The sequence below is a fragment of the Pongo abelii genome, chromosome 2 (genome assembly GCF_028885655.2).
Source record: "Pongo abelii isolate AG06213 chromosome 2, NHGRI_mPonAbe1-v2.0_pri, whole genome shotgun sequence".
In the NCBI taxonomy this organism is placed as follows: domain Eukaryota; kingdom Metazoa; phylum Chordata; class Mammalia; order Primates; family Hominidae; genus Pongo; species Pongo abelii.
The window spans coordinates 114,156,199-114,184,072 of record NC_085928.1 but is presented as its reverse complement, the minus strand read 5'-3'; the positions used below and the strand labels follow the sequence as shown (position 1 = coordinate 114,184,072).

At 41.9% G+C, this 27,874-nt stretch overlaps 1 pseudogene; it reads right to left on the bottom strand.

Moving 5' to 3' along the window:
* Nucleotides 1-1,173: 1,173 nt before the first annotated feature.
* On the bottom strand, nt 1,174-17,990 carry LOC129058589 (2,3-bisphosphoglycerate-dependent phosphoglycerate mutase-like; annotated as a pseudogene).
* Between the last annotated feature and the right edge of the window lie 9,884 nt (nt 17,991-27,874).

The following is a 27,874-nucleotide window of genomic DNA, read 5'->3' as shown; positions in this document are numbered from 1 at the left end:
ATCCCATGCTGGTGTGAGGAATGGCTTACTTTCTGATGACCATACGTGGGACTAACTATTTCAACTGCCACTAGAAACCCCAAAGTGGTTATGTGTATGTGTATGTGTGTGTGTGTGTGTGTGTGTATATACATATATATGTATATATGTAGCGCATATATATGTATATATATAGTGTGTATATACATACACATACACACAAATATATGCACACACATATATAGACAAAATTTAAGTTTCTGTGTTGAATTATGTGTTAAGTTTATGTGTTGCATTTACTTTTACAAACATATATGTACACGTATGTGTTGCACTTATATATAATATCTGTATTTTATATAGATAAAAATTATATATATCTATATTTTATATATAGATATTATACATAAAAAATGTGTAAATGCAACACATAAACTTAATTGAGGATTGATCTAAACCTTCTAAAGCCAGCTTCTGTAGTGTCAGGGAGGAAATAGTTGATTTTTTTTAACATTACTATGTAGGTTACATTTATCTTCCACTGAAATGACTAACCCCACCGCCCAAGTCAGTGACCTAACCACAGAAGGGCACAGGACTGGCTCCTGGGGTCAAATAGATGCTCTTGCTTCATTGCTTCTTGCTTCTTCATTGGTCATACCTTAGCATGGTTCCTCCCTCTCCCCTTCTCAAGCTGGTCCCTAGTAAACATAGCCCTGGCAAAACCTAGAGTTACTACCACTGAACTCTCTTGGCTAAGAGAAGCCTTCCCTCAGTGTGGACTGAGAACCCATGCCCCAGAGATGCTATTCCAACCCAGCTGTATGAAGCGAGTGGGTGTAGGAGATACAATGGCTGAAAGGAAAATGGAAGCCACTGGTCCCCCATCTGCAGCTACAACTTAAGATGACTACGGCTGGGCACGGTGGCTCACGGCTGTAATCTCAGCACTTTGGGAGGCTGAGACAGGTGGATCACCTGAGGTCAGGAGTTTGAGACCAGCCTGGCCAACGTGGTGAAACTTCATCTCTACTAAAAATACAAAAATTAGCTAGGCATGGTGGCATATTCCTACTGTCCCAGCTACTCGGGAAACTGAAGCTGGAGGATCACTTGAACCTGGGAGGTGGAGGTTGCAGTCAGCTGAGATTGTGACACTGCACTCCAGCCTGGCTGACAAAGCGAGACCCCATCTCAAAAAAAAAAAAAAAAAATGACTATGAAGTGGTCAGTGTGACATATGCAGAAGTGCGGAGGAAGGGATGGGCAGACAGGGCATTCCTTGGGACAGTAATCTATCTGCTGGCCTTTATTTCTTGACCTTGCTCCCAACAGCCATAGCTTCCATGGCTTTATGCACAGTCTCTTCATCCCCACCCCCGGGAACTACATGGGCTTGGTGAGCTTCAAGTTCTTGTCCAATCTATAGACAATGGGAATACCAGCTGGCAGGTCCAGCTCCATGAAGCCTCTTCAGAGACACCCTCCAGATGCTCGACAATGCCCCGAAAGCTGTTGCCATCAGCTGCAATCAGCACCCATTTCCCCTCCTCGATCTAGGAAACTATCTCTTCTTTCCAAAAGGGCAGAACTATGGCAGTAGTGTCCTTCAGACTTTCACAGGAGGGTAGCTGATTACTCTCACTGGTGTTGCCTTAGACGGGATGGTTGGGCTCCATCAGAGGTGATGAGACATCATAGGAGCACCTCCAGATCTTTGCCGAGGCCTCCTCATGCTTGGCAGCAGCTTCTGCTTTATTAAGGCCAATTAGAACCCCATAGTGGCACTCATTCCAAGTCCTCATTACAGGCATCCACATCTGGTCAATGGCATCCAGCACTGTGCAGACGGTCCAGATGGCTTTTTTTTCCACTGCCCAAGCCACCACGCCTCACAGAAAAGTATCAGGCTGATCAACCCAGATCCATCTAGGCCACTGCCACAAGGTCTTTTTAAACAGCTTTATTGAGATATAATTCACCTAGCAAAAAATTCAGCTATTTAAAGTGTACAGTCCAGTGTGGTTTTAGTATATTCCCAAGGTTGTACAACATCACTACAATCAGTTGTGGAATATTTTCATCACCCCCCAAAGAAACGTTGTACCCATTAGTAGTCATTCCTCATTCACATGTTTTCTTCTAGGAATGTATAGTTTTAGGTCTTACATTTAAGTCTTTGGTCCAGTCTCAATTAACTTTTGTGTATTGGTATAAGGTAGGAATCCAAATTTATGCTTGTACATGTAGATAACCAGTTATTCCAGCACCATTTGTTAAAAAGACTAGTCTTTCGCCCGTTGGATCATCCTGGCACCCTTATTGAAAATCAATTGGCCGTAGATGAGAGTTTATTTCTGGACTTGCAATTCTATTCCACTGATCTGTTTATGTATCTTTATGCCAAAACCACATTGTCTTAATTACTGCAACTTTGTAGTGAGTTTGAAATTGGGAATGTGAGTCCTCTAACTTTGTTCTTTTCCAAGATTGTTTTGGCTTGTCTAAACAATCTGAATTGTTCCAGTTCAGCTAGTTACAAAGCATCATTTTGCCTCTCATCTGAGGCTGTGTCCTGTAATAGGTTTTTCTCAGGAACCTTGTCGGGAGGTCTTGAATCAGGGGTGACTGAATGCCCTAGCCATCTTCCCAGTTCATGGTATCCCAATCTCATCTTTATATCAACACTATAAACTACTTAGCCCAACTATGTCACTCAACCTGGCTCCTAAAATCCCAGCCTGAGCCAGAGTTCTTCTCCCCAAATGCCTGAGGGCAGAGCAGCTCCATGATAAAACCCAAGTAAGCTGCCCAGGTGTTTGCAATCTCGCAATGATTGGGTTTTCCTCTGCTAGGAAAAGAGAGAGAGAGAATTTAAAAATATGTAAACATAAACAACATTCATTTTGAAAATGTTTTCTTTTTCTTGTTTTTCTTGCTATGGGTTTCTATTAAATCTAAATTAGTATAAGAATCCTAGAAGAAAGCCTAGGAAATACCACACTGGACATGGGCCTTAGGAAAGAATTTATGACAAAGTCCTCAAAAGCAATTGCAACAACAAAAAAAAATTGACAAATGAGAGGTAAAGAGCTTCTGCACAGCAGAGGAAACTGTTAGCAGAGTAAACAGACAAGACAACCTACAGAATGGGAGAAAATATTTGCAAACTATGCACCCAACAAAGGTCTAATATCCAGAATCTATAAGAAACTTAAACAATTAAACACACAAAACAACAACAACAACAACAAAGAACTGCATTAAAAAATGGGCAAAAGACATGAGAAGACACTTTTCAAAAGAAGACATACAAGCGGCCAACAAACATGACAAAATGCTCATTGTCACTAATCATAAGAGAAATGCAAATCAAAACCACAATGAGATACCATCCCACCGCAGTCACAATGGTCATTATTAAAAAGTCAAAAAACAGCAGATGTTGGTGAGGCTGTGGAGAAAAGGGAAACTTATAATACTGTTGGTGGGAATGTAAATTAGTTTAACTACTGTGGAAAGCAGTTTGGAGATTTAAAACAGAACTACCATTCGACTCAGCAATCCCATTACTGTGTGTTCATCCAGAAGCAAGCAAATCATTCTACCGAAAAGACACATGCACTCACATGTTCACTGCAGCACAATTCACAATAGCAAAGTCATGGAATCAACCTAGGTGCCCATCAGCAGTGGATTGGATAAAGAAAATGTGGCATATATACACCATGGAATACTATGGAGCCATATAAAAGAATGAAACCATGTCCTTTGCAACAACATGGATGCAGGTGGAGGCCATTATCCTAAGAAAATCAAAGCAGGAACAGAAAACCAAATACCACATGTTCTCACTTATAAGTGGGAACTAAACATCAGGTACTCATGGCGTAACGATGGCAGCAATAGACACTGGGGACTACTAGAGTAGAGAGGAAGGGAGGAGGGCAAGGGTCAAAAAACTAACTGTTGGGTACTGTGCTCAGCACCTGAGTGACAGAATTATTTGTACCCCAAACTTCAGCATCACACAGTATATCCAGGTCACAAACCTGCACTTGTACCCCCTGAATCCAAAATAAAAGTTGAATAGGAAAAAATAAAATAAAGTTCTGTAATGATACTTTAACACAAACTTTTTCTGTAAATATTAATAGTAAATATTTTAGGCTCACAGGTTGTACGATCTCTGCTGCAACTACTCAACTCTGCCATTAAAGCAAGAAACTGCCATAGAGAATATAAATGAATGAATGTGGCTGTGTTCCAATAAAACTTTATTTATAGACACTAAAATTGCAATTTTATATAACTTTCAGATGTCACAAAATACTATTCACCTTTTGATTTTTTTTCACTAACCATTTTTAAATGGGGGATAATTCCTTTCTTAACTATAGTTAACTATACTTTTTGGACCATATGAAAACAATAGGTAGGACAGAATTTAGTCTGAGATCCACAGTTTGCTGCTCCTGGATTTAATGTGACACAGGAATCATGGCACTTGAAGGAACCACACACTGAACCAAGAACTTTTGATTAAGCAGCTCATTCCAATTAAAATAGTATTTGCAGCACCACAGTTGGCCTCAGGTTTTAACCTGAAGCCCCTAAAAGTAGGTTAGCCCAGTAACAGTGGACAAAAGCCTATTTAGAGAGACATTTCCAAAGCATGCCAGAGAGAGACCTGAGTTAGAGGCCACTTGGCCTTAAGGTCCTTGGATATTTTCCCCAGGTGGTCAGGGCCATGTTAGTGCCTGTGTCCAAGGACCAAAATTGCCTCCATGGATTCCAGAGTTGCAATGCACATCCTTGTTCAATTTAGAGAGGGAGAGAAAAAAATAAAACATTATTCAGAATTGCCTTTTTGGCACAGGCAGTGTTGGTGTCATGAGGACTTTTTGCTAAAAGGCCTAGATTCTGTCCTGGCTCTGCTGTCAGCTCCTGTGACCAGGAGACGCTCTAAGCCCTGACCGCCCAGTCAAAATCCTGGTGCTGTTGATTTCTAGCTGTGCTATATTAGAAATCAACAAGCCTCAGTTTGTTGACTTCTAACAAACTGAGAGATATCTCCATTTCCATATATATAAAGTGGAGATATATCTCCCAAGCCTCTGCTTCCATACCTATAAAGTGGAGATGATGATGATAGCCTCAGGGACTCATTGTGGGGATTTTATTGCATAGTGCTTTGCACATAATATGCATTTAACAAATGTTAGCTTTTCATTATTACATATCAAGGGAGAAAACATTGGTCATGCTATCTTTATGGAAATCAAAGAGGAAAGGATATGAAAATGTGAAACGGTGCAATCTAATGTGGAATTTCAATTGTCTTTTTACAAGCAGAGCTGTGGAACCCTGGGACTAACCCTTTGTAATTATAGCTCCTTTTTTTTTTTTTTTTTGGCAACTTTTCTCTTTTTTTTTTTTCTTGATCAGTGTTGCCAGAGGCTTATCAGTTTTTATTCTTTCATCTTTTCAAAAAACCAACCTCTAGCTTTAGTGATTCTTCCGATTACATGCTTATTTTCTCTTTTATTAGTTTCTTCCCTTATGAGTTTTCTTCCTCCTACTTTCTTTGCATATTCTTTTTTTTAACTTCTCAATTTAGTTGCTTAGCCCATTAACTTTTAACTTCTTTTCGATTGTAAGCACTTAAGGATGTAAATTTCTCTTGCGCAGCCCGCAGATTTTGATATTTAGTATTTTTGTTAACATTCACGTGCAAACATTTTATTTTCGTTTTTTTTTTGTTTGTTTGTTTTTTGAGACGGGAGTCCCGCTCTGTAGCCCAGGCTGGAGTGCAGTGGAGCGATGTCAGCTCACTGCAAGCTCCGCCTCCCGGGTTCACGCCATTTTCCTGCCTCAGCCTCCCGAGTAGCTGGGACTACAGGCGCCCGCCCCCGCGCCCGGCTAATTTTTTGTATTTTTAGTAGAGACAGGGTTTCACCGTGTTAGCCAGGACTATCTCGTTCTCCTGACCTCATGATCCGCCCGCCTCGGCCTCCCAAAGTGCTGGGATTACAGGCGTGAGCCACCGCGCCCGGCCCACATACAACTATTTTCTAATGCCTGTTTAATAAGGTGTCCTCCACTCCTTGGGGAGCTCTGTGGTCTATCGCCCTGCTCAAAGCCTTCAGAAATATTCAGTGCTGTTGGCATCCTCCTCAACTTTGTTCGTTTTCACCACTTGGGGCAAAACTAATTCAAATATTACATATGGATATAATCAGGTGTTAACTGATTTCCTTGAAGACAGCATTAACTTTCCACTTTCTCATTATCTTGGGTGTTTCTATACCTCACAGTGTGGCAGGGATATTTTTACTCTGCTGTAGTTAACCACAAATCCACAGGTGTGTTTTGTACTTTCACTAGTTGAAAACTGGTAGATGCAGTACTCACACATGGCCAAGAGATGGTGCTATTGACCCATTTAGGTCCAGCCTTTATGTTTTTGTATGCTGTAGTCATCTAATTTGCTTGCTTGTCTTTGAGTTTGTTTCAGAGAAAAGGTCCAACGTCAGAAGAGTTGAGAGGTTATATGATACTGGCTAAACTCTCAGATCCTCTAGGCACTCAAGAAAAAAACATAACAAATAAAAACTCTGGTTTTAAAGATGCAGAGAAATGTCTGGCAATGCACCCTCAGGGGACCTCTCATTCCAGAAGTCTAGAAACCTCCCAGAAGGAAGAAGCACTTGCTTTCCTGTGTCCCTATGTTTGCGAAAGCTACTCAGCCATTCCCTGGAGAGGTTTCTCTTGGTGCAGTCTCTCGGCTGACGTTTTGGATCACAAATGAGCAGTCCGCACATAACTCAATTTCAAGAGTTAAAAATCTTAGCCTTTAGTTGGGAACAATTTTCCAACAAATAGGATGTGGAAGTGATGTTATCTGAGGGAGGACATGGTGCCTCTGAACTGTTAGACCTTTCCAAACTACACATATGCCTGTGTGCACAAGCATACACACACACACACACACCCGCCTGCCCCCCATCCCCACCCCCACACACACACTCATTTCCCTTCTCTCTCTCTCTTAAGTGACCTGAGCTCCAATCCCTCTGCAGCCTCCTGAGGGCTTCTTATTCTTTAATATGAATGAGAGTCACCAGGCAAGTTTATTAAAATGCAGATTCTGACTCAGGAGGCCTGGAGTGGCCCAAGGCTCTGCATTTTTAACAAGCTCCCAGGGGATACCGGCCATCTGGGTTTGCCAGCCACATTCTGAGGAGTAGAGGTTTGTGGCAGTGCAGAGTGGCATACTGACAGGCATCAATGTGGTTGATTCAGAGATGCCCCAGTGTTCCCAGATCAAACTCAGGGTCGGGCTGCTTATTCTCGAGGCCCAGTAACGAGATGCAGATGAACTGGGAGAGAAGAGAATTTATTTCTGTAACCGGGTAGCCAGACCAACTTAAAATTACAAAGCTTTCCATTGTTTATATATCTTCTAAGCTATATGTCTACGTGTAAGTGTGCATTCATCTAAAGACATAAGTGGTTAACTTCTTCTAATATAACTAAGGTCTGAGTTTTGAAGACCTTTCTCTGGAGCCTCAATAAATTTACTTAATCTAGATGGGTCCAGATGCCGGAGTGATTACCCTTATCTTGTCTCCTGCTAAATCATGGAGGTTTGAGGAGTTCCTTTAGACCATCCTCCCCACCCCCCTGCCCAGTAAAACTTGTTTGTGGAGGTCTGGGGAGTTTCTTCAGACCCCCAATACAACTTGTTTAATCCTACATGGGTCCTGTTAAGAATTCCTTCATTATCGTGTCAGGCTTCAAGGCCCAGGAAAGGCCTAGGCAAAACTCTTGGTGGGCTTTGTTACATTCCAGCCTTTGCATAAGGAGAATGGCTCTATTAGCTTTTAATATTTAACCTAACCACTCAGTCAGTGCTGAAACAGTTGTCATGGAGGCTTGCCTGTTCAGCTGTTAGTGAGACCTGGCCTGCCATGCCAGGACTCAGAATCAGAAGCCCTGGATTCAGATTCGGGCTCTACCACTTTCCAGCTTTATGGCCTGATCAAGCCAAAGCCAGCCAGTCTCCCACAGCCTCAGTTTTCTCAGCAGCAACTTAAGGATAATTGTGCTTCGGATCAGAATGACTATTCTCAGCACAAAATGAGATGATGTGTATGGCATCAAATTCAATGCCTTGCCATAGAAAGTGCTTGGTTATGCTTTTTAGGAAATGTGAGACTTACGCATAAAATGGCAATGTGAATACTGGAGTTGAACACCTGGAGCTACTTCTAGTGCCTCATGGAAATGACCTATGGAATCATTTTCTAAATTTCCTTGATCATTGAAATTACCAGGACACTGAAAAACACAAACTGTTAATACCTGTCATCTCCCAGATCCTGAACTTGAATCTCTGTGGAGGAGAGGGGCTTAAACATTTTTAACAAGTGCTCAGAAGGATTCTTGAGATCAGGCATGTTTGAAACACTAGTCTACAGAATATAAAAATATGGAAAAACCTGCCTTCATTCTGGAAACTAGAAAAAGGTACCCTCTATCTGTCTGAAACAGCAGCATTTTTCTGTTATCTATCATAAGGATGGGGCCAAAGGCAGCCTAGAAAGATAGCTCCAACACTCTAGTGAAAGACGGAAGAAGGAGAAAATGGGGAAGACCAGTCACCAAACAGACCCCTACAAAGCCCTTGACTCAGAGGGCTGCAGGCAGGCCTGGAGGGGCCTCCAGGCTTCCATCCAAGGGGTATCTGCACTCCTGGAAGGCAGAGAGTGGGGCTTCCTGCTTGGCAACAGGGGAAACGACATGCACTGAAACCCTCATCTGAGGTCTGCTTCTCCTGGGAGGATGAATATAGGGAGGAAAATCAGCAGGATCACGAAGACATTACAATGTCGTGCACACCAAAATTTCACATAAGAATTCCCTTCCCTCTAGCAATTCACTTCTGGGAATTTATGACAAGTAAACAATCAAGCCGTGGGACAAAATTGAATGCATACAGATGTTCAATGCACTATTGTTTATAACATGAAAATTTTGAAACAACAGGAGAATGGTTAAATCAATGAGAACTGAAAAGGATTTAGGCAGGCAAAGAGTGGGAGGTGGCAAGCTTCAGAAGGAGGGCTTGGCAAATGCAAAGTCTTCCCGTGAGAAAGCAGTGGACCTGAGTGATTGGAGCACAGGATGGGGACATAGGTTGGCATGAGAGGAGTGAAGCTGAGAAGCAGGCCAATCAGACAGGGCCTCACAGACCATGGCAAGATGCATGAATGCTATGTGAGGGCATTGATGAGTTCCAAGCATGGGAGCAGAACAATTAGATTTATTCTAAGAAGCTGATTATGGCTGTTAGTCAGAGAGACGAACATACAAGAAGCAAGAGCAGAGGCGAAAAGGCCAATGAGAGGCTACTGCAATGGTACAGGTGGAATGATGATGGTAAAGAGGCAGAGAAGTGGATGGACAAGAGACTCGCTTGGAGATAGAACTAACAGGACTTGCTGTTGTGTTGGCCATAAGTGGCAAGGAAAAGATGACTTCCAGGATTTTATCTTTAGAAATTGGGTGGCTGGGAGTGATATTATTAAAATGAGGGAGGCTGGGGTAGAAAGACAGGATTGAGGAGTGGAAACAAGAATTCCATTTTCAACATGTTGAATTTTTTTTTTTTTTTAATAGAGACAGGGTCTCACTATGTTGCCCAACTGGTCTTAAAATCCTGGGCTCAAGTGGTCCTCCCACCTCAACCTCCCAAAGTGCTGGGATTACAGGTGTGAGACATCACGCCTGCCCTGAACATGTTAAGTTTTAAATGCCTAAGAGACATCCAATCAGAGATGTCAAGCAACTAGTTGGATTTGTAAGTCTGGAGCTCAGAGAAGACATAAATTCAGGAGGTATCAGCCCACAGAATATTTTTAAAGCCATGAATGAATGAGTTTCTTTAGGAATGTATAGAGAAGAGGGCCCAGAAGAAATCCATACGGAACACTAAAAATGCTAGTTTTGAAGAAGTATATCTGGTGTGACATCATTTTGTTTAAAAAATAAAGCCCCAAAATTCCATCATAACATAAACACAGAAGATATCTGCATAAGTAAATATTCATCTAATGGTTTATGGGGGTTATCTCTGAACAGTTGGGAGAAAAACGCTCATTGACACCCATGAAGGTCAGGTCTATGCCCAAGAACCTTTTTGCACCTGGTCTTTCCCAGATGGCTGCTTAAGGGACCCAGGAGGAGGAGCCTGGAAGTCATGGTGCCCGATTTGATGATGAACCTAGGAGAAGCCACTCTGCATTTGCTACCCAAGGGAATGGGAGGAATGGGAGGGCTTTCATTTTCTCAGTTGTATATTTCTGTCAACATTTAAATTTTTATAAAGAACATCATTATTACTTTTGTATAGAGAGAAAAAACAATAAATAAAATTATTTTAAATGGTGGCATCCATTGTTGGTGAAGCCACTGTGCAGTGGAAACACACATCTCTTTGGAGAAAATGTGAATTGGTACGACTTTCTGAAATGACATTTGAATGAATTTCATGCAAATGAAATTTTATGTCAAGCTCCTTAAAATGTTCATATCTTTTCACATTCAGGCATCTATGCTAGGGAAATAATCAGAGATGGGTGTTAGGAACCATGGAAAGATTTCAATAGTTTTAAGATAACAATTTGGCCTGGGTCCATGAACCCTACAAATGCCCCCAACTTGGCTGGGTCCAGCCATCCCTTATCTCCGTAACATCTTTAAGGGAGCTGTACACACAAGGAACAAGGATTGTATGGGACACCAAATGGCCACTGACGATTCCCTACCTCATGTCTGCACCTTTGCCTGCAGAACTCCATGGAGTGCATGCTTCTTAGCCCAAGGCTCCAGGGAAGTTTCTCTCAAGCCCAGTTTCTGGATGAATACACATGAGATGGTGAGGTGGCTGAGTCCACTCTGGAAGACCGGGTCTCCTTGCATGGTTAAGAGGAGAACATCAGAGACAGGGACCATGCTCAAATGCACCAGCTTTTAATAACTGGGTTTGGTACCATGGCTTGTCACCCCACTCCACCCCAACCACCAGAATAAAAATGTATTATTAGACTCTAGCAGAGGCCGACTCACCCTGAAACAAACACACTGGGACTTTCTGGTGCCTCGCCTGTCCAGGCCTCTTCCTTGCCCCTGAGCCTAGTATTGCATTCATTCATATGCTTTTATTCCTTTCTTAAAGGGGGTCTCTAAGACTGCATAAGTCTCAGGTCCCAGCAGACTGGGATGTTCTTGCTTTCAGAAATTTGAGATGGGAAATAAGAAAATAATCAAGCCGTTGGTGGTAGGAGCTGCAGCTGTCTGAAAGGAGGGATCATGAGGGACCCTGAGGAGAGCAAAGCAATGAGCAAGCCAGAGATTTGTTTCAGCTGGCCTTGTGAGAAATCACTAGGCCTGGAGAGTGAAAAGGAAGATGCAAGTGCCGGCAGAGTTGCGGTGTTGCGGCGAGGAGTGAATGAGTGAGTGTGATGATGCATAACTGCCTGAGCATGCACTCTGCACAGTGAGTGCTTGCTGAACTTCATCGGTATAGTTATTGTTAGCACTGCTGATATTACTGTGAAGGTCCGCGCACTCCATTTGCTGGGGTCCTTGGAGCCTGGTTCTGCTCTGGATAAAATGGTCAGGGAAGTCCAATATGCAGCTCTGAGTATACCCCCTGAAGGGGACAGAAGCTGAGAAATTGACCCTCCTCCACTTCACACCTACACCACAATAGGGAGACCACAGAACAAAACGCTCATTGACACCCATGAAAGTTAGGTCTGTGCCCAAGAACGCCTTTCCACCTGGTCTTTCCCAGATGGCTGCTTGAAGGGCTCAGGAGGAGGAGCCTGCAAGTCATGGTAACCGATTTGATGATGAACCTATGAGAAGCCACTTGCAGTTGCTACCCCAGGCCACCCACATTGGCGTTCTTTGTTTCCACTACTAGTTTATAACATCTTTCTATTCTACTGCCAGGGCGGAAAAAAGGTGTTCCATAAAACTGCCCAAGAGGACATACCTAGGAGGAGAGTCTGACATCAGCGGGGATCTTTGTGCTGCCCTTTCAAACCCTCGCCTCACTAATTACCCAGCAGGAGACAGCCAGCTCCATCCATATTGGAGTTTCACCTTTAATTAAACTTTAATTCACTCATGCCTTATCCTTGTGGCCACATGCTGCTGGGAATCAGTGCCACAGCAACTTGGACCCAGGCCAGAACCTTGCAGAAGAACACCCAGAGGCATCACCAAGTAAAAATAGACTTTCCTGACTATTAAATCCAACACTGTACTCAGGGAACCAACAAGAGTGCTCCCAAGGAAAGCTGTGATCTGCCTATAGGCAGAGGATGGATGATTTCAGTAATTCCTCCCCTCCCCTCCCCGCCCCAACTACACAGGGAGACTCAAACAAACTAGGATTATACAATTACTCATTTAACTTCATCCCATTTCCAATAAGAAGTAATCAGGGGAAGCATAAGAAAACCAAGAACTTCCAACCACTCACATTTATGAAGTGCTAACTCCGTGCCAGGCATGATGGGGAAATGAGATGAAATCAGCTTTCTGTAGACATTGTCAGGGCCCTGCCCACTGTGCACCTGGCAGTCACCTACAGTTCCCACAGGCCCGCAGCTTCCTACCCTACACATCTGCATGTCTCTGACAGGCCCTTCTCTGGCTGTGGGCATGTGTGGCAAGTCAGCAGGATTGCCCGGAAGTGCCAGGGAGTTAATGCTCCAGGAGTGGTTCCAATGAGGGACAGGAGCTGGTGGACAAACACCCCAGCTTCCTCAACTATTGGTTCCACTTCTCTCAGAATGTCTCTCAGAAGGTCCCCCAGGAGGGAGCCCCAGGTGACTGCCCTAGCCTCCAGCTCATTAATTCACCTTGTACTGGCTTTCATTCTTCTCTGACTCACTTCCCTTCTCTCTCACCAAGCTTTTAGGAATCACTTTTCAGATAAACTACTTGCACCCAATCCTAGTCTCAGTGTCTGCTTTTGGAGGAACACTAACAAAGACACAATTTTAGTCTTAACCTTGATGATAATGACACAAGTTAACTTTAATAAAAGTGAAGGCCTAAAACTCAAATATCCATAAGCCAAAAGCCAATGTGATCAAATATCTACAGCAACAAAGACACAATTTTAGTCTTAACCTTGATGATAATGACACAAGTTAACTTTAATAAAAGTGAAGGCCTAAAACTCAAATATCCATAAGCCAAAAGCCAATGTGCTCAAATATCTACAGCAACAAAGACACAATTTTAGTCTTAACCTCGATGATAATGACACAAGTTAACTTTAATATAAGTGAAGGCCTAAAACTCAAATATCCATAAGCCAAAAGCCAATGTGCTCAAATATCTACAGGTCCAAATCTATAAATATCTACAGGCCAAACCCAAGTGGGGCCTAAGGGGCGCTGGAGAGCAGGTATCCTCTTTGGGAGGTAGCTACTAGTCTACTCAAGAGGCTGATTCCATGCAAGAAGGTGGGGCCAGTATTGTTAGAGCTTCCAATTTTTAAAGAGAGGCTGGAATTCTGCATTTTTGTATGGACTTTCCCAATTTTCGAATGTTGAAATCAACTCAAAAATTTGAAAGCACTGTGAAGCCCAGATTTATTCATGGACAAGAGCACGCCCACAGACCCCAGTTTGTGACCTCTGGTTCCACTGGATTTAATAATCCGGCAGCCACTGTTGACCCTTCCCAGGGCAGTTTAAATTGAGTAGTGAGGCCAGAAGGCATATTGTGGAGAGCTGAGAAAAGAATTGGAAGTGAGAAAATAGAGAAAGCCAGTGTAGATGATTCTTTCCAGAGCAGAGATAGAGTAGTAGATATTGAAGTGAAATAAATATTTTAATTCTTAAAGTTTGGGCACTCAAAAATACCTTTAAACAAAGAGGCAAGATCAAGGATTAAAGAAGAGGATGAAGACAGTGGAGAGACAGGGAGTAACCAATTGAGTAAAGTCCCTCAGTGAAGGCAAGAACAGGTGTGCTAGCTGTGGGATTGGCCTTCAACATGAGGAAAGCCTACCATTCTCTGAAATGTGGGGCAGAAGATACATGACACACTAAGGTAAAGAATCTCTAAAGTATCCTAAGGCAGAGCAGCTCATTTAAAAAAAAAATGGTCGGGCATGGTAGCTCACTCCCATAATCCCAGCACTTTGGGAGGCCGAGGCAGGTGAATCACTTGAGGTCAGGAGTTCAAGACCAGCTTGGCCAACATGGTGAGACCCCATCTCTACTAAAAATGTAAAAATTAGCCAGGCATGGTGGCGCATCCCAGCTACTTGGGAGGCTGAGGCAGGAGAATGGCTTGAATCCTAGAGGCAGAGGTTGCAGTGAGCCGAGATTGCGCCACTGCACTCCAGCCTGGGCAGCAGAGTGAAACTCTGTCTCACAAAAAAAACTGACTGGGTATTTTTATTTTTATTTTATTATCTAATTATAAAATTAATACATGTTTATTTTGGAAATGTTGGAAAATATAGAAAATAATAAAGATGAAACTAAACATTTCCTGTTATTCCACATCCTAGAGAGAACTGTTGCTGGAAAAGGGATATTGATTCCAGACCCCAAGAGAGGGTTCTTAGATCTCACACAAGAAGGAATTCAAGGTACATTGCAGAGTGCAGTGAGAAGAGATAGTTTATTGAAAGCTACTCAGTTACAGAGTAGGGCATCCTCAGAAAGCAAGAGGAAGACTGCCTTGTCTTTGTTTTGAAGGTTTTCTTATATAGGGTCTAGTCTACATAAAAGCTAAGCTAAGGTATGTCTACATGCAGGTGGGCGGACAGCATGGCAAAATTTATTACTCTGTTGAGTTAAAGAAAACTATCCTTCTATAACCCCAGCACTTTGATAGGCCAAGGCAGGAGGATCGCTTGAGCCCAGGGGTTTGAGACCAGCCTGGGCAATATAGTGAGACCCTGTCCCTAAAAAAAAGAAAGAAAGAAAAATAAAACATAAAACGATCCTTGACATTTTAGTGTGCAAGTACATCAAAGCATAATTATCTTGAAAGCATATATGGTCATGGGTATTGGGACATCTGGACTTTCCATTGTTGTAGGAGTGTGTCCTTGCAGGTATCTTTAAACTGTTTCCTCAACGGTGAATATCTTATGACTATGTGTCATGACCCACAAGGAATGTGCCTTGTTAGTCCCAAGAGGGAGCTGATATTAAAATGATGTTACTCTGGCTCTCCTGGGCTCCTGTTTCCCTAACAGAACCACTGTTAGTATTTGTGACTATACCTTTTTCATTCAAAGTGGGCTTATGCTGTACATACTGCTTTGTAAACTGATTTCTTAATTTTGTAACATATAATGGACATTTTCCCACACCATTAGATATTCTTTTAAGATATGACTAGTTACAGTCACACCGTATTTTCCAAGTATACCCACAGCCACATATCTGCCATCCACATGCTCTTCTTACAGTGTGACATTCACGTGCTTCCATCAAGAAGGGAGGTCTTTGTTTCCCCCCTTTGAACCTGGCCAGACTTTTGTAACTGCCACAGTCAACAGAATGTGGCATAAGTGATACTGTGTGCCTTCCAAGTCTGGTTCATAAAGACAACATGGCTCTGTTTTTTATTTTTTGTTTTTTGCCCTTGGAACCAAACCACATTTGTGAGGAAGTCAGGTCTATATGGAAAGGCCACATGTGAATGTTCCAGCTGACTGACCCACTTGGGCCTCTAGCTCATATCAGCATCTGCCAACACGTGAACAAACAAGTCTTCCAAGATAGCAGACTTTAGGTCTTCCAGTTAAAGCCCCAGGCATTACAGAGTAGAAATAGGCCATCCCCACTCCCTGCTGCCTGAGTTCCTGATCACAAATTCCATGAGAGATAGTAAGTGATCATTGCTAGAGAACCAAAGCAGTATTGCATTTCATGGATATATCACAATATTGCCCTTTTGGGGGGCTTTAGATTGTCTCTAATTTTCTGCTATTATAAATAACACTGACTGAACCTCCATGTAGCTGATTCTTTGTCAAATTAACATCTCTTTCCTAAGAATAAATATATAGTTGAGCAATAATTAGGTCAAAGGATATGATCATTTTAAAGGCTTTGGAAACACATTGCTCAATTGCTTTCTAGAATTGTTGAGTCAATTTACATTCTCACAATTAGTGTATGAAAGTGTGTGAAAGCATTCAATGAGTTATTCTTAGTCACTGGCCTCTGACAACTTTACATTTCTTTTCCTCAAACTGTCATCCCCACCCCATGTTTGTTAATTTTTGAGGCTTGTGATTCTGGAGATTGGCAACAAATTAGTGGATACCATGTTGGGAGTTGTTCAGGGCAAGGAATAGATGGAAACTGCTCGTGGTGGGCCGTGGGGCCAGGCAGCTTTGCTCAGAACAGGGATCCAAGGAGGGCTATCAAGGTTGATCACACCACAAACCAGAGGCTCCTCCTACCCAGACTGGATGACGCCTGGGATAGAAGCTCCAACTGCAGCACTAAGCCCAGGAAATACACCTGTCCCTGCCGTGCTCCTTAAGAGGGTTGATAATAGAGGTAGGGATACCCTTTCTTGTCATTTGTTGTTTTTGTTGAGATAAAATTCACATATCATAACATGAGCCATTTAAAGGAAACAGTTCAGTGGCATTTAATAGTCACAATATTGTACAACCACTGCATCTATCTAGTTTCAAAACATTTCATTGCCCCAAAGGGAAACCCCATACCCATTAGGCAGTTACTCCCCATACCCTTCCTTCCAGCGCCTAACAACCAGCAATCTGTTTTCTGTCTCTATGAATTGATCTATTCTGGGTATTTCATATAAATAGAATTATGCAATATGTGACCTTTTGTGCCTGGCTTTTGAAGTTCATCCACTTTGTGCATGTATACATCCTTCCTTTCTCCTATTATTTCTGAATAATATTCCATTATATGGATATACCACAATTTGTTTGTCCATTCATCATCATTTATGAATATTTAGGTTGTTTCTTTCTAATATTTTTTAACCAAAACGTGTATTAGAACTTTCCCACAGGTAGCCATTTTTGTCACTTTTCTGGTCAAATCTTCACAATAAGTTCTTAGACTCAATTATTATTATTATTTGAGATGGCATCTTGCTCTGTCACACAGGCTGGAGTGCAGTGGCATGATCTCGGCTCACTGCAACCTCTGCCTCCTGGGTTCAAGCACTTCTGCCTCAGCCTCCTGAGTAGCTGGGACTACAGGTGTGTGCCACCATGGCCAGCTAATTTTTATATTTTTAGTAGAGACAGGATTTCACCATGTTGGCCAGGCTGGTCTCGAACTCCTGACCTCAGGTGATCTGTCCACCTCAGCCTCCCAAAGTGCTGGGATTACAGGCATGAGCCACCGCGCCTGGCCTCTGAGACTCAATTATTAAGGAATATTCATCACTCTATAACTCACCCCTGAACATCACTTGATTCCTTAATGAAGCCCTTCTTTAACTCAACTTGGAATCAATTTCTCTCGTTTACTTTAAAAGCAAAACAAAAACCTTTCTACTGAGTCTATCAGGCAACTTTACAGGAATTCAAAACATTTTTTGATAGCATAGGCCTTAAAAGAAGATATTCAAATGGAGTTGAGACAAACCAGATTGTTCTAGAAGGCATTTCTGATTTCTCTAGCGAAATCTGCGCCAAAGAAATGGTCACTAACACTCTCCTTTGTACTTCCACATAGTTTAATACATTAAGTACTCAACTAAAAAGGGAGAAGAAGCCAGGCATTTGAGTGTTAGGGCAAAGAAGCCAAAGAAAGAATCAGTGGCACCAACTTTCTCTACCCAGTCTGTTTTTCCACCACAGGACTCTTGTTATAACGAACAATGTACGTAGTGTGAAGAGGACGGTACCTTGATACCCCCTCTTTTCCTGTAATGAAACTGCTGCCGCCGTTCTTCATGTTCAGTTGTTGGATCCGTGTGGGAGCTCAGTGGGCTGTGGCCGACACATTAGAATTGTGGGGTTGTGGCTCTTTCACTGTATTGTCTCCTAAGCCTTACTCTAGTGGGAAGCTAAATGGAGTTGGCTCCACCAGTTTATCTTACTTAGGAAGAAAAGTTCATTAAAGCTTTTTTATGGCCAAATCTCACTGACCAGTTCTAGGTTTTTATGTTTTGGGGGTGATTTTCCTTTTCTTGATCTATTTAGCAATTTAAACCAAATCTACCTAAGCACATTCAATATAACTCCTACTTCTTTTTCTCTGAGGTAAACATAAGAAAGGTTGATTTAGGATTCTGTGCAGTATTTTCTGGTCCCAGAGGTCAGGTAGAATATTTTGAACTGGACAAGGGGTTTTCAGATACTGATCAAAGATGCAGATATCATCAGATAAAATGCCTGAAGACATGCACCCTCCCCTGCATAAGTATCTCTCATTCAGCAGGAAAAATCAGGTTTCATAGGTAAGCTGTCTTCTCTCCTCCCCAGCTGTTTGGGATGTAGGCTGTTAGTTACAGGGATGGGGGTAGGTTGAATGAGAAAATATTTTGCAATGTAGATAGAAGCATGTATTATTAGTCCAGACTGTTTTGATCACATGTGCCAGAAACACAACACAAATTAACTTAAGCATAACAAGACAGTTTATATGTTCATTAAACTAAAGATTCACAGTTATAGCTGTCTTCAGTCACACCTGAATCTAGGAGCTCAAATGATGCCCTCAGCTCTTCCTTTCTCAGTATTGTCTTCATTGTTAGGCAGTGACTGGGGTAAGGTCAGCCCCAGCTGAACCAAAAGACAGAGAGGGGTGGTTGCCCAGAATGAAAGCTAAAATTTCAGGATAGACAAAAACAAGATATTCTATCACAGAGGTCCTATACTGTGCATCTTTATAAAAGTGACTCCATAAAGCTTGACCTGAGATACCACATAGCCTGATCTCATGATGTCTCTTGCTATAGACTGAATGCTTGTGTCTCCCCACCCCAAAATTCATATGTTGAAATCCTAATTCCCAATTTGATAGTATTAGGAGGTGAGGGCATTTGAGGGGTGATTAGGTCATGAGGGTGGAACCCTCACAAATGGGATTGGCACCCTTATAAAAGAGATTCCAAAGGGCTCCCATATCGCTTCTGCCATGTGGGGACACAGTGAGAAGATATCATCTATGAATCAAGACATCAGCCCTCACCAGATAATCCTGAATCTGCTAGCTCCTTGACCTAGCAGGAGAAATGAATTTCTGTTCTTTATAAGTCAGTCTACGGTGATCCGTTATAGCAGCCTGAACTAAGACACCTCTTGAGCATCTGTTATGTGCCATGCATTGTGCTAAGTGCTGAGTGCTAGGAACACTGATGAGCAAAATAGACACTCTCTCTGCCCTCATAGAGTTTGCATTTTAAGGGCAATATACTTTTTTATGATTCTAGCCAGACTAGTCCCTGTCTTCTTCATGAATTCCCACACAACAGTTGGTGCAGGGAATGTCGTAGGCCAGATTGCCTCCAGGCAGAGACTGAGATGACAAGGATTAGATACATATGATTTACGGAGGGAGTGTTCTTAGAAGAAAGGTGAGAAAAAGAAATAGGATGGAGGGGGAAGAGCTAAGCACGAAATTGGTCTCAGCTGGTGTCAGCCTCTGCTTATCTCATGGGAAGCTCTCAGCATGAATTGTACTACAGGGTTAGTCCCAGCTTGAGGCAAGAGGGTGGACTTTGTGTTCCCCGATGTCAGTCACTCAATGACTGTGGGCTGCCATGGATGGGCTGAGGGTGAAATATTCCAGGCCAGATGGCTCCTGTTCTGCCAGAGCAATTCTGTGACGGGGGCAGCTGTAAGCCATCAGTCACCAACACTCTCAGCAACTGGGTGGGTCCACTGGCCTTGGGGAAGGCATTTTGGTGGGACACCACAATCTCACTACAGAGAAGATGATGTTGTTCACATTTTTCATTAGGTAATGTATAATTTCTATCTATGTATTGGATAGCAGCGTTTACTCAATTTGTTTTCCAGTTATTCAATTACTTAAGTGATATGACCAGAAAGCAAAATAATAGCAATTATAGTAATATATTGAGAGATATATTATATATCTCTCAATATTATATATAATATATAATATATTATATATCTCTCAATATTATATATATTATATATTATATATATAAAGAGAGATAAATATAAACTCTCTTTAAGACTTCCCTAGGCCATTGTGGCTCATGCTTGTAATCCCAGCACTCTGCGAGGCCAAGGTGGGTGGGTCATTTGAGGTCAGGAGTTCAAGACCAGCTTGGCCAACGTGGTGAGACCCCATCTCTATTAAAAATACAAAAATTAGCCGGACATGGTGGCACACATCTGTAATTCCAGCTACTAGGGAGGCTGAGGCAGGAGAATTGCTTGAACCTGGGAGGTGGAGGTTGCAGTGAGCCAAGATCGCACCACTGTATACTGCACTCCAGCCTGGGAGATGAAGTGAAGCTCCATCTCGAAAAAAAAAAAAGAAAAAAAGACTGCCCTAGTACCTTGGTGACCATTTTAGGCCAAAAAACAAATAATAATATTATAATAATAATAATAAATTAAAGCCACATTGTAAGATGAATCTTTCTCAACAATGCCTGGGGTTTGTCAGAAACATTAAGAGAATGAGCTGAATGCTGTAAATTGTGCTTAGCAACTGGAGAGTGTCACATCTACCAGGAAACCTTTGCTTCCTAAAAATGGAAGCATTATCTGGTGAAATCAGGACAATTACAGCCACTAATCATTTGTAACTGAAAGCCTGTACTGAATAAAATAGGAGTTGAAAACTCCAAATCTAATTTGTCTGTAATGGACAAAAGATTATGTCTATTAGGACATCCATTTCAGATAAAAAATGAGCAGTATTGCTCAAAGTCTTAAGCTTCTATTTTAAGATGAACTTGTTTATTAGGAATTGCAGTTTTGTTGACCTCAATAACTTTACGGGAATTACGAAGATGTGGAACATCAACCTACTCATGTAGGGAGGGAAGAACTGGAAGCCTTGGGACCCAGAGTCAGCAGTTGCCCTGAAGTCAGGTTGGAGGTCTGCATCCACTGTGAGAAATGGCCCAGCTAGGTTTTGTGTTGAGGAACTGAAATGAATACTCACACACGTGTGTGTGAACACACATACACATACAGCTTACTGTCTACACTAACACGACCTTGCTTTTCTATCATATTCATTTGCACTACTTTGCCATGCTAGGAGATTCCAGTGCAGGAAAATAACTTGAAAGTTCATCATCCTGAAAAATACCTCATAAGAAGCATCAACAGATAGCTTACTTCCTAAGATTCTCCAATCCCATCACCTCAAAATCCTTACCATCCTGTTTCCACCAATTGTAAACCATTATGTCATGATCCTTATTCAATCCTAATCAAGTATCTCATTGAAAGGACTAATTTTGTTTGTTTGTTTTGAGACAGGGTCTCACTCTGTCGCCCAGGCTGGAGTGCAGTGGCGCAACCTCAGCTCACTGTAACCTCTGCCTCCTGGGCTCAAGTGATTCTTGTGTCCCAGCCTCCCGACTTGCAGGGATTACAGGCACCCTCCACCATGCTCGGCTAATTTTTGTATTTTTAGTAGAAATGGAGTTTCGCCATGTTGGCCAGACTGGTCTCGCACTCCTGACCTCAGTTGATCCACTCACCTCAGCCTCTCAAAGTGTTGGGATTACAGGCGTGAGCCACCGCACTTGGCCATGATTTAAATGAAACCCAATTCTCAATAAAATCCAACTTTGTCTTTGCTCCTTGAAGACAGCCAAAGCTCTGTTGCAGTGGTGTTCTTCCTTACCACAGAAAACAATCTACTCAAAATTATCTTATCAATAGGTTGCACTGGTGACACTGGGGGGCTTGCACTGAACGGTATTTAATGCTATAGCTCTTCTCAGGCATAAATCTTAGTGCTTGCTTCTCCAGCATCCTCAGTCTCTTCCTTCAGGGCCATTTCTTGAGTCCCTGCTTCTTTTGTTTTCCATTACGCTAAATTCACTCAAGGAATACCCAAAAGGGAGATAAATACATTTTAATAGGTAGAAAAATTATATGTGAAACTTTATGTACCTAACAGTAAAGTTTTAAAATATAAAAAAGATAGATATACAAAGAACAAATAGACAAATCTACAATCTCTGTGAGAAAATTTAAAATATCAGAAATTGACAGAGTAAGCTGCTTTGCCTATGGAGTAGCCATTCTTTTATTCCTTTCCTTTCCTTTTTTTTTTTTTTTTTTTTTTTTTTTGAGACTGAGTCTTGCTCTGTTGCTCAGGCTGGAGTGCAGTGGCACGATCTTGGCTCACTGCAAGCTCTGCCTCCTGGGTTCACACCATTCTCCTGCCTCAGCCTCCCAAGTAGCTGGGACCACAGGCGCCCGCCACCATGCCCAGCTAATTTTTTGTAGTTTTAGTAGAGACAGGGTTTCACTGTGTTAGCCAGGATGGTCTCAATCTCCTAACCTTGTGATCCGCCCGCCTCGGCCTCCCAAAGTGCTGGGATTACAGGTGTGAGCCACCGCGCCCAGCTCCTTTCCTTTCTTAATAAACTTGCTTTCACTTTACTCTATGGACTCACCCCAAATTCCTTCCTTCCTGCACAAAGTCCAAGAACCCTCTCTTGGGGTCTGGATTGGGACCCCTTTCCAGGGACTATACTGAGGAGACCCCCGACCGAAAGGAAAGAGACTGTAGCACCATTTGGCTGACTTTGTATAAGTGGTGGGATATATTTTACCTGGCTAAAGGATGGGATTGTGTTAAAGGCCCAATTTAGAGGAGTTAGAGTCTCTCCTAAGACAGAGTGGGTTAAAGGCCCCTCTTTTTTTTTTTTTTTTTAGACAGAGTTTTGCTCTGTCGCCCAGGCTGGAGTGCAGTGGCGCAATCTCTGTTCACTGCAACCTCTGCCTCCCGGGCTTAAGTGATTCCCCACTTCAGCCTCCTGAGTAGGTGGGATGACAGGTGTGCCACCACGCCCAGCTAATTTTTTGTATTTTTAAAAGAGAGAGGATTTTGCTATGTTGGCCAGGCTGGTCTCAAACTCCTGACCTCAAGTGATCCACCCGTCTTGACCTCTCGAAGTGCTGAGTTTACAGGCATGAGCCAGCAGACCCAGCCAAACGCCCTCTTAATAAAAAGCAAGGATGCTTGACTGAATTTGGGTTGAAGGCCCAACTTAGGAAGGTTAGAGTCCTATCTAAAATTAAGGGGGTTAGAGGCCCCTCTCAATAAAGTCCCTCTTGGTAAAAAATGGATTTGGCACTATGGGGTGTTAACCGCTATTCTCTTTCGATTAATCTGCCTCGGACTCTTTGCTGATGGCTATGGGTGACAGGGTTAGACATGTAGAGGATCATAGGATACAGGGAGCTTTTTCCTCCCAAAAAGGGGAAACTTGAGAGCTGATGGGACTGCTGGAAAAAGATCCCTTTGTGATAGACAAGCAGCTACCTGGACTTTTGATTCAGTGTTGCGGGGATGGGCGGGTCTCTGGCCTCCCTGAGCTCCTGGCTTTCCCCACCCCGCTGCAGGCAATGTTGTTCTCCTTTCCCTTTCCTCTTTTTCTCTGTGCAAACACGTTGTAGGAATGATAAAACTGTTTATCTCCCCTGCAAAGTTTTAATTAATGGGAAAAAAGGATTTGTGAGGCTAGTCTTAAGTTGTAGCTAATCTGGTGTGTTTTGTGTGTCTTTCTGTATTGTTCTGTCATATTGTTCTGTAATATCTTAGGATAGAACACCCCTTAGGACCCCATAAGCCAACTGTTCAAGCCAGCCCAACAAACTGGTCAGTAACAAACTTTGCTGCAGGTCCCTGAAACAAACAAACAAACAAACAAAACTGATTGACATTTCTCTCATTTTGTTTTATGTCCTTGGGATTTTGACCTTGTAACCCACATGGTGGTACTTTCTCTTCGTCTCCACCATCCAGAGGACAGGAATTTTGGAGTTCATGTCATAACCTTAAAAATTATCTCAAGCAGTTAAAAGCCTTTGAAAGCTCAAAATTAACTGCTCTAGACTCCTTCTGGAAAGAGCAATGGAAACTGCCCAAAGCTGTAGCTTAGTAGCTAAGGCTTTGCTTTTTCACATTGGCAACCTGGGTTCAATTTTCAGCTTAGGGAATGAGTCCTTTCTGATTTGATATTTGTGTGACTTTTGCCATTCGCTTATTCTCTTCCCCTCCATGAACAACTTCTGACTTCCTTTCTTGAGTCTTCCTTTCTCCGAGCACCTGTAAGGTTACTTTGGGTAAAGTTCAAAAGCCAGAAATATTGGCAGTTTGGCCTGCCTGAAGTCAGGTAATAAGAGATTTGATTAAAAGTCAGCTTAATTTCTGAGGGCTCTGTTCTGTTCCATTGGTCTGTATCTCTGTTTTGGTACCAGTACCATGCTGTTTTGGTTACTGTAGCCTTGTAGTATAGTTTGAAGTCAGGTAGCGTGATGCCTCCAGCTTTGTTCTTTTGGCTTAGGATTGACTTGGCAATGTGGGCTCTTTTTTGGTTCCACATGGACTTTAAAGTAGTTTTTTCCAATTCTGTGAAGAAAGTCATTGGTAGCTTGATGAGGATGGCATTGAATCTATAAATTACCTTGGGTAGTATGGCCATTTTCACGATATTGATTCTTCCTATCCATGAGCATGGAATGTTCTTCCATTTGTTTGTATCCTCTTTTATTTCGTTGAGCAGTGGTTTGTAGTTCTCCTTGAAGAGGTCCTTCACATCCCTTGTAAGTTGGATTCCTAGGTATTTTATTCTCTTTGAAGCAATTGTGAATGGGAGTTCACTCACGATTTGGCTCTCTGTTTGTCTGTTATTGGTGTATAAGAATGCTTGTGATTTTTGCACATTGATTTTGTATCCTGAGACTTTGCTGAAGTTGCTTATCCGCTTAAGGAGATTTTGGGCTGAGACAATGGGGTTTTCTAGATATACAGTCATGTCATCTGCAAACAGGGACAATTTGGCTTCCTCTTTTCCTAATTAAATACGCTTTATTTGTTTCTTCTGCCTGATTGTCCTGGCCAGAACTTCCAACACTATGTTCAACAGGAGTGGTGAGAGAGGGCATCCCTGTCTTGTACCACACATCTACAACTATCTGATCTTTGACAAACCTGACAAAAACAAGAAATGGGGAAAGGATTCCCTATTTAATAAATGGTGCTGGAAAAACTGGCTAGCCATATGTAGAAAGCTAAAACTGGATCCCTTCCTTACACCTTATACAAAAATTAATTCAAGATGGATTAAAGACCTAAATGTTAGACCTAAAACCATAAAAGCCCTAGAAGAAAACCTAGGCAATACCATTCAGGACATAGGCATGGGCAAGGACTTCATGTCTAAAACACCAAAAGCAATGGCAACAAAAGCCAAAATTGACAGATGGGATCTAATTAAACTAAAGAGCTTCTGCACAGCAAAAGAAACTACCATCGGAGTGAACAGGTAACCTACAGAATGGGAGAAAATGTTTGCAATCTACTCATCTGACAAAGGGCTAATATCCAGAATCTACAAAGAACTCAAACAAATTTACAAGAAAAAAACAACCCCATCAAGTGGGCGAAGGATATAACAGACACTTCTCAAAAGAAGACATTTATGCAGCCAACAGACACATGAAAAAAATGCTCATCATCACTGGCCATCAGAGAAATGCAAATCAAAACCACAATGAGATACCATCCCACACCAGTTAGAATAGTGATCATTAAAAAGTCAGGAAACAACAGGTGCTGGAGAAGATGTGGAGAAATAGGAACACTTTTACACTGTTGGTGGGACTGTAAACTAGTTCAACCATTGTGGAAGTCAGTGTGGCGATTCCTCAGGGATCTAGAACTAGGAATACCATTTGACCCAGCAATCCCATTACTGGGTATATACCCAAAGGATTATAAATCATGCTGCCATAAAGACACATGCACATGTATGTTTATTGTGGCACTATTCACAATAGCAAAGACTTGGAACCAACCCAAATGTCCAAATGCAGCCATATAAAATGAAGAGTTCATGTCCTTGTAGGGACATGGATGAAGCTGGAAACCATCATTCTCAGCATACTATCGCAAGGACAAAAAACCAAACACCACATGTTCTCACTCATAGATGGGAATTGAACAATGAGAACACTTGGACACAGGAAGGAGAACATCACACACCAGGGCCTGTTATGGGGTGAGGGGAGTGGGAAGGGATAGCATTAGGAGATATACCTGATGTAAATGATGTTAATGGGTGCAGCACACCAACATGGCACATGTATACATATGCAACAAACCTGCACGTTGTGCACATGTACCCTAGAACTTAAAGTATAATAATATATATATTAAAAAAGACACAAAAACGACAAGAAAAACACTTTCAGTCCAAAAAAAAAGTCAACTTAATTAAAAGCAGATATCCAAGCTGTAAGTACATTTAAAAGGCCTTTATGTTTTTTTCCCTACTTAGATCTTATTTTTCTGAAGAAAAAGGTTTTTTTCTTCTCAGCTGATTGAATTATTTTTTTCCATTTTGTCTTCTTGCCACTCTCTGTGCCCACATGAGACGACTTAAGAAAAATTATAACAGCCTGGGACTTCTTGGGAAAAATAGACGAGGCACCACAGACCCCATTTTGGGAAAAAAAAACCCCTCTGTTTTCCTCTTGGGACCCCAGGAATTGAAAGTGGATAGATTTCTGTCAAAATCTAAGTCTCTGTTCTGTTTTGCATTGCATTATCTGACGTCTTTGACTTTTGGGCATATTAGAAATTACTTCACATTATGAGGGAGCTTTGGTGTGTAATAACTAGGTAGGAAATACACTTTTGGGGATAGCTAATGGCATTTATAGGGGAATACACGGCTCTGCCCATTTGGATCAGAGAAGCATGCTTCTTGGCCACCTAAAAGGTATGGAAATGTCCCTACCCCTACTGAGAGATAAGACTCCCATGGAGATGTGCTGATTCCCTCTTTTGGGGATCCAGGATCTCATATAAAAATGGGACCCTTAATTTTGGGAGAATCCGTGTTGCCTTCCAGCTGTACCTGCTAATTGGGCCCTAGAAATTGCATGTTTTAAAGAGAAACTTTAAAACTGGCAAATGAAAAGCCTTACAACTACTGGATCTTCTTTCTGTATATTTATTTATTTATTCTTTTTTATTTTAATTACTTCCTACACTATGCTGATGTAATTTCTGTGTATTTATATGTGTGCATGTGATGTTTATATATGAAAGAGCTCTGATTAATTGGCTTAAAAGTAATAAGTGCTTACATCAAATATTTTGTCAGAAAAACAAAAACTGTAATGCCTTTTAGTTCATGTGACTTTGATTATCTTTTCCCAAAGACAGTTTTACAGATATTATTAGTAAAATAAAGACATTTGGTCTAAATTATGCAGCTATTACTAAGAATTAGTCAGATATTAGGTTTGCTAAATGATTTAAGGTCATAAACCGCTTCTTTGACTTTTGAAAATTGTCCAACTTACCTGCTTTGGAGCTATTAGATTCCAGGTAAGGCCTGGGAACATTTGGAGTTAGCCATGCCCTCTCACTATGGTGGAAAGAGTCAGACCCTATCTGCACTCCTGTCTGTTGTCTTAAGCTCCACACCTGGTACCTAATTAGAATCACTTACTCACCAGGTTTTTCACCAAAAATAAAAATTGCTAAGAGTTAACATTGTAATACATAATTGAGACTATTGAAGAAACAATTTTACACACAAGGTGTGTAAGGAAAATAAAAATGTGTTTTTGGTAAAAGATAAGAAGGCATCG